At 44.4% G+C, this 19,106-nt stretch overlaps 2 non-coding genes across 2 annotated transcripts; both read right to left on the bottom strand.

Annotated features, from left to right (window-relative positions):
- Positions 1-510: 510 nt before the first annotated feature.
- TRNAC-GCA (transfer RNA cysteine (anticodon GCA)) lies at positions 511-582 on the bottom strand. Its single transcript has one exon. It is a non-coding gene; the product is annotated as a tRNA-Cys (tRNA).
- Positions 583-11,983: 11,401 nt separating this feature from the next.
- Positions 11,984-12,055, bottom strand: TRNAC-GCA (transfer RNA cysteine (anticodon GCA)). The gene has a single exon. It is a non-coding gene; the product is annotated as a tRNA-Cys (tRNA).
- Between the last annotated feature and the right edge of the window lie 7,051 nt (positions 12,056-19,106).

The following is a 19,106-nucleotide window of genomic DNA, read 5'->3' as shown; positions in this document are numbered from 1 at the left end:
AATGATAGTTCGTGCATCTTGCACGTAGGCAGAGCTTTTAAGGAGAAATTAAATAGTTCCTACATTGCACAAAAATGAAGTGCTTCAAACAAACACATACTTTGCATGCACAGAGAAGAGGTGGAATATATGTAAGACTGAAGACACAGGTGAAATGAGAAATAGATTGACTGCTTCGCTGCCAAGTTTTATACGCCATTTCTTCAGTGCAATACAAGAAAGCACCAAACAGTATAACAAAGTTGTCAATTGGTTTCATAGTCCATTCCCTTTGTTTAGTGCTGTGAAAGGAAGAGCCGAATTCCAAAATTGATCAATGATGTTTCAGAAATTTCCCAAAGGGAATACCAAGCCGAGTGTTAAAAACTGCATTTACTCACAGGTTTTGAGCAGGAAACACTGAAATGCTATTAAAGTGCAATATCCAAGGGAACACTGACTCTGTCAAAGATGATCCAAATGGAATTGATGGAAAGTCCCAATTACAAACAACAGAATCAAAATAGCGTGAGGGGACACCCGGATTTGAACCAGGGACCTCATGATCTGCAGTCAAATGCTCTACCACTGAGCTATATCCCCAGCTTTGCAGAAAAATCAGAATGACAAAATATCAATACATCATGAAAGAGTGTGAGGATCATACTAAGTTGTGCCAGAAAGTACAACCTTGAAACTGTGGAACAGGAGAAGTAGTCCTTAATATTATTTATTAAAGGAAAACTGGATCATTTAAAAAACAGATATTTGTTTCATAGTTATTTTATTTGAATAGGCAGTCGTACATAGGACCAATGCCTCTACATACAATGATTGTTTTGAAACATTCTTAAAGGGGAAGAGGTTTTTACGGGACACCTTATCATTTGAGGATTGGTTACCACAATCACTGAGATTGTGATGAAGTATGATTGTTTTGGGCCAAATTATGGTGGAAAAACCTTTCTACATACCACTACAATTCGGTATTTGGAAGGTACACCCAAACACCCCTTTCGAATACCTTCCATTTAATACATCAGAAAAATCAATTTTGCGTTTGCAAATGGCCTGATTCTTCAGACCAGCCTTCTTGCAACTGCAATGATAGTTCGTACATCTTGCACGTAGGCAGAGCTTTTAAGGAGAAATTAATTAAATAGTTCCTACGTTGCACAAAAATGAAGTGCTTCAAACAAACACATACTTTGCATGCACAGAGAAGAGGTGGAATATATGTAAGACTGAAGACACAGGTGAAATGAGAAATAGATTGACTGCTTCGCTGCCAAGTTTTATACGTAATTTCTTCAGTGCAATACAAGAAAGCACCAAACAGTATAACAAAGTTGTCAATTGGTTTCATAGTCCATTCCCTTTGTTTAGTGCTGTGAAAGGAAGAGCCGAATTCCAAAATTGATCAGTGATGTTTCAGAAATTTCCCAAAGGGAATAACAAGCCGAGTGTTAAAACCTGCATTTACTCACAGGTTTTGAGCAGGAAACACTGAAATGCTATTAAAGTGCAATATCCAAGGGAACACTGACTCTGTCAAAGATGATCCAAATGGAATTGATGAAAAGTCCCAATTACAAAGAACAGAATCAAAATAGGGTGAGGGCACACCCGGATTTGAACCAGGGAACTCTTGATCTGCAGTCAAATGCTCTACCACTGAGCTATATCCCCAGCTTTTCAGTAAAATCAGAATGACAAAATATCAGTACATCATGAAAGAGTGTGAGACTCATACTAAGTTGTGCAGGAAGAACAAGTTACTTACCTTCGGTAACGCTTTTTCTGGTAGATACTATATCTGCCTGTGGATTCCTCACCTTGTGAATATCCCCTTGCGTCAGCAACATTCGGAAATTCTTTTTGTAGCTTCGCTCCGACGTGGACTCGGACGTCACAGAGGCACGGCATCGCTCGCGACTCCGCTGACGTCACCGACGCCTACAATAGGCCCACGCCGGCGTGATGACATCAGTTCCGCCCTTTTTTCCGTGCCTTCGAGGCACACGGACGGACCGATGACAATAGACATATACACAGCATACGTAGTATAGAAATCAAGGTAACACACACAGTGTGAAGCAAATGCAATAAAACATTTGAAATAAACAACTCCTTGACAATAAAATAAATACATTACAGAAACTCTGGTATAGAAGAGTGGACAACGGGGAGGCGGGTGGGTCAGTGAGGAATCCACAGGCAGATATAGTATCTACCAGAAAAAGCGTTACCGAAGGTAAGTAACTTGTTCTTCTGATAGATACATCTGCCGTGTGGATTCCTCACCTTGTGAATAGAGTCCCACAGCAGTCCCCACTCCCGGAGGAGGGTGTCCACTCTGCTATACCAGAAAATCTTGGAGGACAGAGCGCGCGAAGTGGCCGTCCCTCCTCACCTTGGTATCCAAGCAGTAGTGCTTCGCGAAAGTGTGGAGGGAGGCCCAAGTCGCGGCCCTGCAAATGTCCTCAACAGGTACACCTCTAGACAAAGCAGAAGTTGCAGACTTTGCTCTAGTTGAATGAGCTCTAATACTCTCAGGAGGGTCCTTACCCACCAGAGAGTAGCAAATCTTGATGCACAAGATTATCCATCTGGAAAGTGTGCGCTTGTGCACAGCTCTGCCCTTCTTGCAGCCAGCAAAACCCACGAAGAGCTGATCGTCAATACGATAGTCTTTAGTCCTATCAAGATAGAAACTAACAGCCCTCTTTGGGTCCAAGCGATGAAGCCTCTCCTCCTCCTTGGAAGGGTGTGGGGGAGGATAGAAGGTAGGAAGGGTAATGGACTGTCCTAGATGGAAGGGAGTTACCACCTTAGGCAGAAAAGCAGCCCTGGTCCTGAGAACCATTCTTTTAGCATGAATGGATAAGAATGGGGGCTTGGAACTAAGAGCTTGAAGCTCACTCACCCTCCTTGCCGAGGTGATTGCAACCAAGAAGACCGTTTTAAAAGAAAGAAGCCTCAAGGGACACCTGTGCAAGGGTTCGAAGGGAGAACCCATCAAATAGGTCAACACAAGATTCAAATCCCAATGAGGAACAATAAAAGGAGTAGGAGGGAACCTATTTGTGAGGCCCCTCAAAAATCTCAAAACCACAGGAGATTTGAAAAGGGAAGGCTGATCAGGCAAACAGAGAAATGCCGACAGCGCTGAAAGATAACCCTTCACTGTCGCAACTGCAAGACCCTGTTGCGCCAGAGAAAGGGCAAACTGGAGAACATCAGACAAATGGGCTCTCAAAGGGTCTATAGATTTCTCTCCACACCAAGTGACAAATTTTGACCACCTATAAGAATAGATGGACTTAGAGGAGTCACGCCTGGCTGACAAGATGACATCCACCACATCAGGCGGGAGAGAAAAAGAACTCAGGTTGCCCCGTTCAATCTCCAGGCATGAAGGTGTAAGGTCTGGAGGTGGGGGTGTAGAACCTGCCCCTCCATCTGAGAGAGGAGGTCTGCCCTGTGAGGGAGACGGAGCGGCGGGTGAGAGGAGAGGTGGAGAAGGTCTGAGTACCACACCCTTCTTGGCCAATCCGGGGCGATCAATATAACTTGGGCCAGGTCTTGGCGAATTTTCCTCAGAACCCGAGGAATCAGAGGTATGGGAGGAAACGCGTAAAGGAGTAGTGAGTTCCAACTCAACTGAAACGCGTCCCCCAAGGCTCCTTGCATCGGATACTGGAGACTGCAGAATGACAGGCAGTGAGCATTCTCGCGAGTGGAGAACAGGTCCACCCGAGGAGTCCCCCACATCTGAAAGATGTCGTGAACCACCTCCGGGTGAAGCCTCCACTCGTGGTCGGCAGAGAACTGCCGACTGAGAATGTCTGCACGAACGTTCTGAACCCCGGCCAGATGATTTGCCATCAGACAAATCTGATGGTCCTGAACCCAGGACCAGAGACGTAGAGCCTCTCTGCAGAGACACTGCGACCCCACTCCTCCCTGCTTGTTGATGTACCACATCGTGGTCGTGTTGTCCGTCAGGTCTTGAATCGACCGACCGCGAAGGGAAGGGAGGAAGGCCTTGAGTGCCAGACGTATTGCCCGTAATTCCAGAAAGTTGATATGAAGCAACCTTTCCTCTGGAGACCAAAAACCCTTGACCTCCAGGTCCCCCAGATGAACACCCCACCCTAGAGTGGATGCATCCGTTATTACCGTGGCCACCGATGGAGGAAGTTGAAAAGGCTTTCCTTGCAACAGATTGCCTTCCACGCTCCACCAAGACAGATCCGCAGCAGCTTCTCTGGAGATCCTCACTGACTCCCTGAGATCTCCGTTGTGCTGATACCACTGCCTGCGGAGGCACCACTGGAGTGCCCTCATGTGCCAGCGTGCATGGTTGACCAATAGAATACAAGAAGCCATCAGACCGAGCAGGCGAAGAACCTTCAGAACTGGAACAACCGCTCCATTGTAGAACAAAGGAATCATTTCCTGTATGTCGCGAATCCTTTGAGGAGGAGGGAATGCACGACATACAGTTGTGTCCAGTACAGCACCTATGAACAGGTTGCGCTGGGAGGGCACCAGGTGAGACTTGGGTACATTTATCGAAAAACCCAACCTGTGTAACAACTGAGTTGTCTCTTGCAGATGATGGAGCACCTTCTCTGGCGACTCCGCTTTGATCAGCCAGTTGTCCAGATACGGGAACACATGTATCCCCGACCTCCTGAGATGTGCTGCCACCACCGCCATCACCTTGGTGAAGACTCGAGGCGCAGTAGTAAGACCAAACGGAAGGACCGCAAACTGGTAATGCTGCGACCCAACCGTAAAACGGAGATACTTTCTGTGCGACTTCAAGATGGGAATATGAAAATACGCATCCTGCAAGTCGATCGACACCATCCAATCTTCTTCCAACAGCGCTTGAAGAACCTGTGCAAGAGTGAGCATCTTGAACTTTTCCTGTTTCAGGTAAAAGTTCAAGATCCTGAGATCCAGAATTGGCCGGTAGCCTGCCATCCTTTTTGGGGATCAGGAAGTACCAGGAGTAGCATCCCTGACCCCTCTCCTGCTCCGGAACCACCTCTATCGCACCTTTTCGAAACAAAGCCAGGAATTCTTCCTGCAGAAGAAGTAGATGGTCCTCCGAACAAAAACCTTGGCAAGGAGGGTAATTGGGAGGGAACTCCTGGAAAGGAAGTGCATACCCATTCTCCACAATATTGAGAACCCAAAGATCCGATGTAATCAATTCCCAATCTTGTAGAAAATGGGTAAGCCGGCCCCCCACTGGGCCCACATGATCCAGAATGGTGGATCTAGTGCTGCTTTGCTGCTGTGGCTGGGGGCTGGGATGGAGAAGAGGAGGAAGAGGAGGAAACATTACGGCCCGAGCTCGGGCTCTTTGTTTGCCTCTATAAGCTCTGTATAAAGTGTTCTGCTGCTGCTGTGGCTGCTGTTGGGTAGATCTATAGTTTCGAAAAGAAGATCTGCCAAATCCTCTTGAGCGTCTTGCAAAAGTGCCCCTGGTCTGAAGGCCCAAAGACTTAGCCGTTGCTCTGCTATCTTTAAAGCGTTCCAACGCAGTGTCTGCCTTCTTCCCAAACAATCCAGATCCGTCAAAAGGAAGATCAATCAGCGCAGCTTGGACATCAGTGGAAAACTCACTAGATTTAAGCCATGCGGCTCTCCTTGTCGCAACAGAAGAACCCATGATCCTTGCCACAGAATCAGTTGTGTCCAATGCACTTTGGATAACCTGTCTTGCTGCAGCTTGAGTATCAGAAATAACTTCTTGAAAGTCTTTCCTATTCTCTTCAGGCATCTTGGGCACCAATTGCTTCACAGTGTCCATAAGAGCATGGATATAACGTCCCATTAAGCAGGTTGCATTTGTGGATTTTAAAGCCATACTGGCAGATAAAAAGACCTTCTTAGCAGCCTGATCGTTCTTTCTAGACTCCTTTTCCGCTGGAACCTGCGGAAACGCACCAGTAGACCTCTTGGAACAGGCAGCCTGCACTACCAAACTCTCCGGTAGAGGATGAGATGTTAAAAACTCTGGGTCCTCAGGAGCTGCTCTATACCTCCTAGCCACAGCTCTAGATACAGCAGGAGCAGATACAGGATTTTTCCAAATTTCTAAAATTGGCTCCTTTAAGGCATCATTAAAAGGTAGTAAAGGTTCAATCACTGAAGAAGGAGAGTGAAGGACCTCTGTAAGCAGATTAGATTTAAACTCTGCAGATGGTAGAGAAATGTTCAATAAATTTGCAGCTTTCTTTATCAACACATGATAAGGTGCCACATCTTTACAGGGTTCATTAGAAACAGAAACAAGGTCCCATTCAGGTGACAGTTCAAGGCCACTAGCTACAGATAGGTCCTCAAACGGGTCCTCAGAATCATGAAGCTCGCCTTCCTCAAGATTTTCTTCTCTATATCTCTCCTCATCCATCCATCTTTGGGCTTCACGCCTAGATCTCATCTTCACATTCGAAGCCCTCGGATCCGCAATCGACTCCGACGGAGCCGGAGCCGGCGTCGAACCCGACGTCGGACGAGGAAGAGATTCACGACGTCGTTCAGGGTTCGGCATCATAGTTGATGGAACTGGAGTCGAAGGAATCGGAGTCATCGAACTCGGCGTCGATGGCTTCGGTGTCGAAGGCCTGGCCGGAGTCGGATAATGCCAATGCGGCACCGGAGCCGGCATAAAAGGCATAAAGGGCGCAGGTGCATAGGAATGAGGAATACCCAAACCATATGCCATAGGACCCATAGGACCAGTAGGAGCCCCAGAGGGATACATAGCCCTTGAATAAATTCCGAACATCGCATTCAGGAATTGCGAAGGGTCTTGACCTGGAGCCGGGAAGGTTGGGTATGAACCCCCAGGTTGCTCTACAGGACGTGGAGTCGAAACGACGTCGACCTCTTCTTCAGGTTGGTGTACCGGAGTCGTACTACCTTCTGGCATCCGAGCTCCACCCTCACCAACCTCCTCCTCCTCACCTTCATCCTCCCGACCTGAAGGATGTGATGGGTCCGGAGATGGAGCACACTTCCGCTTCGGTGAACTCGGAGAGTCCGCATGCGATGCTTCAACCTCAACATCGTGTTCCTCCGAAGCCGACTAAACCACCTTCTCAACCAGTTTCACTTGTGACTTCGGTTTGGAACCCGACTCCTTCCTCGATCGATGTCAGGATTCATGGGTTCTCTTCTTATGTTTCTTTCTAGAAGACCTCGAAGCATGCGCTGATGACGAATCCGATCGCGACCTCGATCGAGATCTTGACTTCGAACGACGAGTTTGCGATCTTGATTTTTTTCTTTTCTTTTCCTCCTTTAAACTTAGCAACCAGAAGTTTCGCTTCTCTCTCTCGGAGGGCCTTCGATGTCATCTTCTTGCAAGATTGGCAGTCCTCGACATTGTGGTCGGAGCTTAGACACCACAAACAGCATTCATGCGGATCTGTAATGGACATTACTCTGTTACATTCTCCGCAAGCTTTAAATCCAGTCTTCTTCGAAGTCATGATGAAAACGAGAAGACAAAGACACCAGAAGTTTAGATAGTAACAAAGTTACAGTAAAAGCTACAGACGATCCCAGAAAACCGTTAGCGTCGACGACGCGGAAAAAAGGGAACTGATGTCATCACGCCGGCGTGGGCCTATTGTAGGCGTCGGTGACGTCAGCGGAGTCGCGAGCGATGCTGTGCCTCTGTGACGTCCGAGTCCACGTCGGCGCGAAGCTACAAAAAGAATTTCCGAATGTTGCTGACGCAAGGGGATATTCACAAGGTGAGGAATCCACATGGCAGATGTATCTATCAGAAAGTACAACCTTGAAACGGTGGAACAGGAGAAGTAGTCCTTAATATTATTTATTAAAGAAAAACTGGATCATTAAAAAACAGATTTATTTATTTCATTGTTATTTTATTTGAATAGGCAGTGGTACATAGGACCAATGCCTCTACATACAGTGATTGTTTTCAAAACATTCTTAAAGGGGAAGAGGTTTTTACGGGACACCTTATCATTTGAGGATTGGTTACCACAATCACTGAGATGGTGATGAAGTATGATTGTTTTGGGCCAAATTATGGTGGAAAAACATTTCTACGTACCACTACAATTCGGTATTTGGAAGGTACACCCAAACACCCCTTTCGAATACCTTGCATTTAATACATCAGTAAAAGCCATTTTGCGTTTGCAAATGGCCTGATTCTTAATACCAGCCTTCTTGCAATTGCAATGATAGTTCGTACATCTTGCACGTAGGCAGAGCTTTTAAGGAGAAATTAAATAGTTCCTACGTTGCACAAAAATGAAGTGCTTCAAACAAACACATACTTTGCATGCACAGAGAAGAGGTGGAATATATGTAAGACTGAAGACAAAGGTGAAATGAGAAATAGATTGAATGCTTCGCTGCCCAGTATTCTACGCCATTTCTTCAGTGCAATACAAGAAAGCACCAAACAGTATAACAAAGTTGTCAATTGGTTTCATAGTCCATTCCCTATGTTTGGTGCTGTGAAGGGAAGAGCTAAATGCCAAAATAGGTCAATGTTGTTTCAGAAAGTTCCCAAAGGGAATACCAAGCCCAATGTAAAAAACTGCATTTACTCACAGGTTTTGAGGAGCAAACACTGTAATGCTATTAAAGTGCAATATCCAAGGGAACACTGACTCTGTCAAAGATGATCCAAATGGAATTGATGAAAAGTCCCAATTACAAACAACAGAATCAAAATAGGGTGAGGGGACACCCGGATTTGAACCAGGGACCTATTGATCTGCAGTCAAATGCTCTACCACTGAGCTATATCACAAGCTTTTCAGTAAAGTCAGAATGACAAAATATCAGTACATCATGAAAGAGTGAGAGGATCATGCTAAGTTGTACCGGAAAGTACAACCTTGAAAGTGTGGAACAGGAGAAGTAGTTCTTAATATTATATATTAAAGGAAAACTGGATCATTTAAAAAAAAGATGTATTTGTTTGATTGGTATTTTATTTGAATAGGCAGGGGTACATAGGACCAATGCCTGCAATTAAAATGTTTGTTTTGAAACATTCTCAAAGGGGAAGAGGATTTTACGGCATACCTTATCATTTGATGATTGGTTACCACAATCACTGAGATGGTGCTGAAGTATGATTGTTTTGGGCCAAATTACGGTGGAAAAACATTTCTACGTACCACTACAATTCGGTATTTGGAAGGTACACCCAAACACCCCTTTTGAATGCCTTCCATTTAATACATCAGAAAAAGCCATTTTGCGTTTGCAAATGGCCTGATTCTTCAGACCAGCCTTCTTGCAACTGCAATGATAGTTCATACATTTTGCAAGTAGGCAGAGCTTTTAAGGAGAAATTAAACAGTTCCTATGTTGCACAAAAATGAAGTGCTTCAAACAAACACATACTTTGCATGCATAGAGAAGAGGTGGAATATATGTAAGTCTGAAGACACAGGTGAAATGAGAAATAGGTTGACTGCTTCGCCGCCAAGTTTTATACGCCATTTCTTCAGTAAAATACAAGAAAGCACCAAACAGTATAACAAAGTTGTCAATTGGTTTCATAGTCCATTCCCATTGTTTAGTGCTGTGAAAGGAAGAGCCGAATTCCAAAATTGATCAATGATGTTTCAGAAATTTCCCAAAGGGAATACCAAGCCGAGTGTTAAAAACTGCATTTACTCACAGGTTTTGAGAAGCAATCACTGTAATGCCATTAAAGTGCAATATTCAAGGGAACACTGACTCTGTCAAAGATGATCCAAATGGAATTGATGGAAAGTCCCAATTACAAACAACAGAATCAAAATAGGGTGAGGAAACACCAGGATTTGAAGCAAGGACCTCTTGATCTGCAGTCAAATGATCTACCACTGAGCTATATCCCCAGCTTTACAGTGTAATCAGAATGACAAAATATCAGTACATCATGAAAGAGTGAGATGATCATACTAAGTTGTTCCGGAAAGTACAAGCTTGAAACTGTGTAACAGGAGAAGTAGTCCTTAATACTATTTATTAAAGGAAAACTGGATCATTTAAAAAACAGATTTATTTGTTTCATTGTTATTTTATTTGAATAGGCAGTGGTACATACGACCAATGCCTCTACATACAATGATTGTTTTGAAACATTCTTAAAGGGGAAGAGGTTTTTACGGGACACCTTATCATTTGAGGATTGGTTACCACAATCACTGAGATGGTGACGAAGTATGATTGTTTAGGGCCAAATTATGGTGGAAAAACATTTCTACGTACCACTACAATTCGGTATTTGGAAGGTACACCCAAACACCCCTTTCGAATACCTTCCATTTAATACATCAGAAAAAGCCATTTTGTGTTTGCAAATGGCCTGATTCTTCAGACCAGCCTTCTTGCAACTGCAATGATAGTTCGTACATCCTGCACGTAGGCAGAGCTTTTAAGGAGAAATTAAATAGTTCCTACGTTGCACAAAAATGAAGTGCTTCAAAAAAACACATACTTTGCATGCACAGAGAAGAGGTGGAATATATGTAAGACTGAAGACACAGGTGAAATGAGAAATAGATTGACTGCTTCGCTGCCAAGTTTTATACGCCATTTCTTCAGTGCAATACAAGAAATCACAAAACAGTATAACAAAGTTGTCAATTGGTTTCATAGTCCATTCCTTTTGTTTAGTGCTGTGAAAGGAAGAGCCGAATTCCAAAATTGATCAATGATGTTTCAGAAATTTCCCAAAGGGAATACCAAGCTGAGTGTTAAAAACTGCATTTACTCACAGGCTATGAGCAGGAAACACTGGAATGCTATTAAAGTGCAATATCCAAGGGAACACTGACTCTGTCAAAGATGATCCAAATGGAATTGATGAAAAATACAAATTACAAACAACAGAATCAAAATAGGGTGAGAGGACAACCGGATTTGAACCAGGTACCTCTTGATCTGCAGTCAATTGCTCTATCACTGAGCTATATCCCCAGCTTTGCAGTAAAATCAGAATGACAAAATATCAGTACATCATGAAAGAGTGTGAGGATCATACTTAGTTGTGCCAGAAAGTACAACCTTGAAACTGTGGAACAGGAGAAGTAGTCCTTAATATTATTTATTAAAGGAAAACTGGATCATTTAAAAAACAGATTTATTTGTTTCATTGTTATTTTATTTGAATAGGCAGTGGTACATAGGACCAATGCCTCTACATACATTGATTGTTTTGAAATATTCTTAAAGGGGAAGAGGTTTTTACGGGACACCTTATCATTTGAGGATTGGTTACCACAATGACTGAGATGGTGATGAAGTATGATTGTTTTGGGCCAAATTATGGTGAAAAAAAATTTCTACGTACCACTACAACTCGGTATTTGGAAGGTACACCCAAACACCCCTTTAGAATACCTTCCATTTAATACATTAGGAAAAGCCATTTTGCGTTTGCAAATGGCCTGATTCTTCAGACCAGCCTTCTTGCAACTGCAATGATAGTTCGTACATCTTGCACGTAGGCAGAGCTTTTAAGGAGAAATTAAATAGTTCCTGCGTTGCACAAAAATGAAGTGCTTCAAACAAACACATACTTTGCATGCACAGAGAAGAGGTGGAATATATGTAAGACTGAAGACACAGTTGAAATGAGAAATAGATTGACTGCTTCGCTGCCAAGTTTTATACGCCATTTCTTCAGTGCAATACAAGAAAGAACCAAACAGTATAACATAGTTGTCAATTGGTTTCATAGTCCATTCCCTTTGTTTAGTGCTGTGAAAGGAAGAGCCGAATTCCAAAATTGATCAATGATGTTTCAGAAATTTCCCAAAGGGAATAACAAGCCGAGTGTTAAAAACTGCATTTACTCACAGGTTTTGAGCAGGAAACACTGAAATGCTATTAAAGTACAATATCCAAGGTAACACTGACTCTGTCAAAGATGATCCAAATGGAATTGATGAAAAGTCCCAATTACTAACAACAGAATCAAAATAGGATGAGGGGACACCCGGATTTGAACCAGGGACCTCTTGATCTGCAGTCAAATGCTGTACCACTGAGCTATATCCCCAGCTTTTCAGTAAAATCAGAATGACAAAATATCAGTACATCATGAAAGAGTGTGAGGATCATACTAAGTTGTGCCAGAAAGTACAACCTTGAAACTGTGGAACAGGAGAAGTAGTCCTTAATATTATTTATTAAAGGAAAACTGGATCATTTAAAAAACAGATTTATTTGTTTCATTGTTATTTTATTTGAATAGGCAGTGGTACATAGGACCAATGCCTCTACATACAATGATTGTTTTGAAACATTCTTAAAGGGGAAGAGGTTTTTAAGGGACACCTTATCATTTGAGGATTGGTTACCACAATCACGGAGATGGTGATGAAGTATGATTGTTTTGGGCCAAATTATGGTGGAGAAACATTTCTACGTACCACTACAATTCGGTATTTGGAAGGTACACCCAAACACCCCTTTCGAATACCTTCCATTTAATACATCAGAAAAAGCCATTTTGTGTTTCAAATGGCCTGATTCTTCAGACCAGCCTTCTTGCAACTGCAATGATAGTTCGTACATCTTGCACGTAGGCAGAGCTTTTAAGGATAAATTAAATAGTTCCTACGTTGCACAAAAATGAAGTGCTTCAAACAAACACATACTTTGCATGCACAGAGAAGAGGTGGAATATATGTAAGACTGAAGACACAGGTGAAATGAGAAATAGATTGACTGCTTCGCTGCCAAGTTTTATACACCATTTCTTCAGTGCAATACAAGAAAGCACCAAACAGTATAACAAAGTTGTCAATTGGTTTCATAGTCCATTCCCTTTGTTTAGTGCTGTGAAAGGGAGAGCCAAATTCCAAAATTGATCAATGATGTTTCAGAAATTTCCCAAAGGGAATACCAAGCTGAATGTTAAAAACTGTATTTACTCACAGGCTTTGAGCAGGAAACACTGAAATGCTATTAAAGTGCAATATCCAAGGGAACACTGACTCTGTCAAAGATGATCCATATGGAATTGATGAAAAGTCCCAATTACAAACAACAGAATCAAAATAGGGTAAGGGGACACCCGGATTTGAACCAGGGACTTCTTGATCTGCAGTCAAATGCTCTACCACTGAGCTACATCCCAAGCTTTTCAGTAAAATCAGAATGACAAAATATCAGTACATCATGAAAGAGTGTGAGGATCATACTAAGTTGTGCCAGAAAGTACAACCTTGAAACTGTGGAACAGGAGAAGTAGTCCTTAATATTATTTATTAAAGGAAAACTGGATCATTTAAAAAACAGATTTATTTGTTTCATTGTTATTTTATTTGAATAGGCAGTGGTACATAGGACCAATGCCTCTACATACAATGATTGTTTTGAAACATTCTTAAAGGGGAAGAGGTTTTTAAGGGACACCTTATCATTTGAGGATTGGTTACCACAATCACGGAGATGGTGATGAAGTATGATTGTTTTGGGCCAAATTATGGTGGAGAAACATTTCTACGTACCACTACAATTCGGTATTTGGAAGGTACACCCAAACACCCCTTTCGAATACCTTCCATTTAATACATCAGAAAAAGCCATTTTGTGTTTCAAATGGCCTGATTCTTCAGACCAGCCTTCTTGCAACTGCAATGATAGTTCGTACATCTTGCACGTAGGCAGAGCTTTTAAGGATAAATTAAATAGTTCCTACGTTGCACAAAAATGAAGTGCTTCAAACAAACACATACTTTGCATGCACAGAGAAGAGGTGGAATATATGTAAGACTGAAGACACAGGTGAAATGAGAAATAGATTGACTGCTTCGCTGCCAAGTTTTATACACCATTTCTTCAGTGCAATACAAGAAAGCACCAAACAGTATAACAAAGTTGTCAATTGGTTTCATAGTCCATTCCCTTTGTTTAGTGCTGTGAAAGGGAGAGCCAAATTCCAAAATTGATCAATGATGTTTCAGAAATTTCCCAAAGGGAATACCAAGCTGAATGTTAAAAACTGTATTTACTCACAGGCTTTGAGCAGGAAACACTGAAATGCTATTAAAGTGCAATATCCAAGGGAACACTGACTCTGTCAAAGATGATCCATATGGAATTGATGAAAAGTCCCAATTACAAACAACAGAATCAAAATAGGGTAAGGGGACACCCGGATTTGAACCAGGGACTTCTTGATCTGCAGTCAAATGCTCTACCACTGAGCTACATCCCAAGCTTTTCAGTAAAATCAGAATGACAAAATATCAGTACATCATGAAAGAGTGTGAGGATCATACTAAGTAGTGCCAGAAAGTACAACCTTGAAACTGTGGTACAGGAGAAGTAGTCCTTAATATTATTTATTAAAGGAAAACTGGATCATTTAAAAAACAGATTTATTAGTTTCATTGTTATTTTATTTGAATAGGCAGTGGTACATAGGACCAATGCCTCTACCTACAATGATTGTTTTGAAACATTCTTAAAGGGGAAGAGGTTTTTACGGGACACCTTATCATTTGAGGATTGGTTACCACAATCACGGAGATGATGATGAAGTATGATTGTTTTGGGCCAAATTATGGTGGAAAAACATTTCTATGTACCACTACAATTCGGTATTTGGAAGGTACACCCAAACACCCCTTTCGAATACCTTCCATTTAATACATCAGAAAAAGCCATTTTGCTTTTGCAAATGGCCTGATTCTTCAGACCAGCCTTCTTGCAACTGCAATGATAGTTCGTACATCTTGCACGTAGGCAGAGCTTTTAAGGAGAAATTAAATAGCTCCTACGTTGCACAAAATTGAAGTGCTTCAAACAAACACATACTTTGCATGCACAGAGAAGAGGTGGAATATATGTAAGACTGAAGACACAGGTGAAATGAGAAATAGATTGACTGCTTCGCTGCCAAGTTTTATACGCCATTTCTTCAGTCCAATACAAGAAAGCACCAAACAGTATAACAAAGTTGTCAATTGGTTTCGTAGTCCATTCCCTTTGTTTAGTGCTGTGAAAGGAAGAGCCGAATTCCAAAAATGATCAATGATGTTTCAGAAATTTCCCAAAGGGAATAACAAGCCGAGTGTTAAAAACTGCATTTACTCACAGGTTTTGAGTAGGAAACACTGAAATGCTATTAAAGTGCAATATCCAAGGGAACACTGACTCTGTCAAAAATGATCCAAATGGAATTGATGAAAAGTCCCAATTACAAACAACAGAATCAAAATAGGGTGAGGGGACACCCGGCTTTGAACCAGGGACCTCTTGATCTGCAGTCAAATGCTCTACCATTGAGCTATATCCCCAACTTTTCAATAAAATCAGAATGACAAAATATAAGTACATCATGAAAGAGTGTGAGGATCATACTAAGTTGTGCCAGAAAGTACAACCTTGAAACTGTGGAACAGGAGAAGTAGTCCTATGGCCGGGATGCCCGCCACCCCCTCCCAACACACATCCCCAAGGATGGGAAGTCGGACAATCGTTGAACTTTTGGAAGACGGGAGGGAGTCACCCTCCCGGCCGTATTTATTAAAATATGAAACAAAATTTAAAACATTAAATTAAAAGTTTCATCATTATGCATTATGTACAATTTGACATTTATTACATTTCGATGCAGTCATGTACTTTTGGCTAACATCCTGAAAATGCATACACTCTAATTCAAATTGTACATCCTAGCATTAAGGGCCAACGGCCAGGTCTTAACCGGTGTCAGATCCCTACTACCAAACTCCCGCCCTCACCGTGTGAGCGGCGCATGCGCAGAGGGCTCTACCCTCATTGCCAACTGTAACTTCCCTTGTCGTGGTGGGGGCCCCCTTTCTACTCGACGCCATCTTAAGGGTCGTCCGAGTTCCCGTATGAGGTCTCGGTAGGAAGGACAGCTTGGACTCTCCCCCCCACCCCATACTCTCTATCCGCCGTCGCGGATATCCGGCCCCCGGGAAATTAGTCAGGAGGGGCATTTAACCGCCTCCCCCCCTGGGAGGGGCCCAAGGCCATCTCCCCCTAGGCGCCCCATCCTTAGTGGGTGCCGCCGCCCCGTGGAAGGGGCCAATGGCCGTCTTCCCCAGGGCGCTCCCATCCATTGTGGGTGGCGCCCCACTCTAGGGACCTTTAAATTCCTGCTCACTGATCATGACCTTACCACCCGACAAATAAATACGACAGTTGTTTACCTACTAAAAAGAAAAATTCCACATCATCTTACTGCTATTACTGATCATTCCTGCAAGAAGAAATTTCTCCAATGCAAACCATATTTACATTCTCAACATTCCTTTATTCACTCTACCAAGGAAAAGGAAAGGCCTATACTTTCATCACTCAGAAAACTTTATTTTCTCCAAACATTTGCTATCAGGGGCTGGTGGGTGGGTCAAAATTGCTGCTTGTTCCGTCGAGGGCTCACGAGCAACGAGTGGGTGTAGCCTTCCGATCCGAGGAACAAGAGGACGATCTTCTGGGTTCCCGCTCCTTTATCCTTCTGCGGGAGGGCGTGTACCCGTCCCTGATACGCCTACTGGGCGTGGTCTTCCTTCGAGGTGTCTAGGACAACCCCTCTCGGGCGGGGGAAGGCGCGCTCCGGCTACGCTGCTTTGGGCATACCAGCCGGGCCACGCCCACCCCGCCCAAAATGGCTTCCCGGGAGGTTCGGGCCCCCATCCATACGTTCGGGGGGACCGAGCGGTCGCCCCTTTCCATATGGCCGGGATGCCCGCCACCCCCTCCCAACACACATCCCTAAGGATGGGAAGTCGGACAATCGTTGAACTTTTGGAAGACGGGAGGGAGTCACCCTCCCGGCCGTATTTATTAAAATATGAAACAAAATGTAAAACATTAAATTAAAAGTTTCATCATTATGCATTATGTACAATTTGACATTTATTACATTTCGATGCAGTCATGTACTTTTGGCTAACATCCTGAAAATGCATACACTCTAATTCAAATTGTACATCCTAGCATTAAGGGCCAACGGCAAGGTCTTAACCGGTGTCAGATCCCTACTACCAAACTCCCGCCCTCACCGTGTTTGCGGCGCATGCGCAGAGGGCTCTACCCTCATTGCCAACTGTAACTTCCCTTGTCGTGGTGGGGGCCCCCTTTCTACTCGACGCCATCTTAAGGGTCGTCCGAGTTCCCGTATGAGGTCTCTGTAGGATGGACAGCGTGGACTCTCCCCCCCACCCCATACTCTCTATCCGCCGTCGCGGATATCCGGCCCCCGGGAAATTAGTCAGGAGGGGCATTTAACCGCCTCCCCCCCTGGGAGGGGCCCATGGCCATCTCCCCCTAGGCGCCCCATCCTTAGTGGGTGCCGCCTCCCCGTGGAAGGGGCCAATGGCCGTCTTCCCCCGGGCGCTCCCATCCATTGTGGGTGGCGCCCCACTCTAGGGATCTTTAAATTCCTGCTCACCGATCATGACCTTACCGCCACAGACCGGATAGTTGACCGACTATCCGGTCCCCCCAACTCCTCCTATAGGTCATACTTCCTCAAACCTCTCAGCCATGCAACCAAATCTCCTATTAGTAAATCATTCTCCTCCCTGGACAGGTGAACCCCATCATACAGATACATATGGTCACCCCGGATACACCCATGAGGAATGACATGCAACTGTGCAGAACGGAACAGTCTATTAATCTTATTATTGACCCGTTTAACTGAATGGTTCAGAGCTGACACCGAAAGGCCCCCTTGCCACCTCCTTCTAGGAATCATGTGGGACCAGGCAATCGCGCACCCCGGGACTCTTTTAGCCAACCAGCTAACAGCCGACAAGATTCGTTCAAGTAACACTCGTCTACCCAGTGTCACCAAATCGTTGCCACCCAGGTGTACTGTGACTATAGATGGCGGTGACCTATGCCGCCCTAAAATTCCCTCGAAAAATGACTCAAATTTGTCAAAAACGAGCCCACCTTTCCCATGGAAAGCCACTCTGAACCCGTATTCCCCAGGTGCGTGAATCGCGTCACCTTCCTTGAATACGTCACCGGCGCGCCTCACGTATGAGTGTCCCACGACCCATACCATCCTCTCCCCAGTCGGTGATCTCTGACCGCTGGTCTCTTGATGTAGGGTCAACCTCCAATTCCGCCCTGCATGGCAGGCCCGCGAAACTGCAAAGTAAACAAAAGACAGAAAACGTGAGTGCATGTCAATTGATCACTTACAACATGTGCAATCGCACATACCTCTTAAAGCAATTCGAGGACCAACAGCCCAATTGTTTCACTTCCTCGGCACTCTGACCCCTGGCTGTAGCCTCAGTAGCAGCCCCTATCCTAAAGGAGTGGGTCCCAAAATCACACGGGTCCATGCCCGCGTCAGCGATTGCCAGTGCCAGCACCCTCTGAAACTGAAATCTCGTCAGTGGGGTGCCATCCTTGTGTTGGAGCAAGCTACTCCCCCAAGCGGCTGCTCTCAGCGCCAAATAGTCTTCCACACACTTCAACGGGCAGACCGGGGACCCTCGCTTGCGCTGTACGACCACACTATCTCCCATAGCCCCCTGGTCGGTCTTGGACCTGGCTATCATGATTACCATCGAATCACCCCTTATCTGGATGTGATCCCTGCACAAACCTCCCTCCATATCTCTCTTGTTCCTTGCGACAAGCTCGCTCACCCTCATGGCCCCATGGAATGCCAATGTGAACGCTGCCCGGAACAGAACTGCTTCGTAATGGGAGGAACACGTCTCGTCCAGCTTTGCTAAAAGCAGAGACAATCTGTCTAAGCCAATCGGGTGCCTCGTATCTCTCTTGCAACCCTCAAGGCGCTGCCAGCCGCGAAGGGCTTTCCTCACCAAAAAAGAACCTGTAGGGTCTTTTATGCCGTGTACCTGGGCCATGAATGAAATGGCCGCCCTATGCCTACCGGCCGTTGCCACTGATCGGCCCTCCCTGTGTAGTGCAACCAGGTACCCCAGGAAGGATTCCTCCTGCCCCCAATGCAGACTCCCCACAGGACCCAAACATGTGCAATAAGAACGAAACGCTCCTTCGTATGCTTTCCTTGTCCTGGGGGCTAGACTCGCTGCCACGAGGTCTTGTAATCCGAGGCACCGATTAGCCACATTGCT

Source organism: Lissotriton helveticus, chromosome 1_2, assembly GCF_964261635.1.
Source record: "Lissotriton helveticus chromosome 1_2, aLisHel1.1, whole genome shotgun sequence".
Classification (NCBI taxonomy): Eukaryota; Metazoa; Chordata; class Amphibia; order Caudata; family Salamandridae; genus Lissotriton; species Lissotriton helveticus.
Note: the sequence above shows the minus strand (reverse complement) of the source record. Positions and strands in the feature narration are given on the sequence as shown.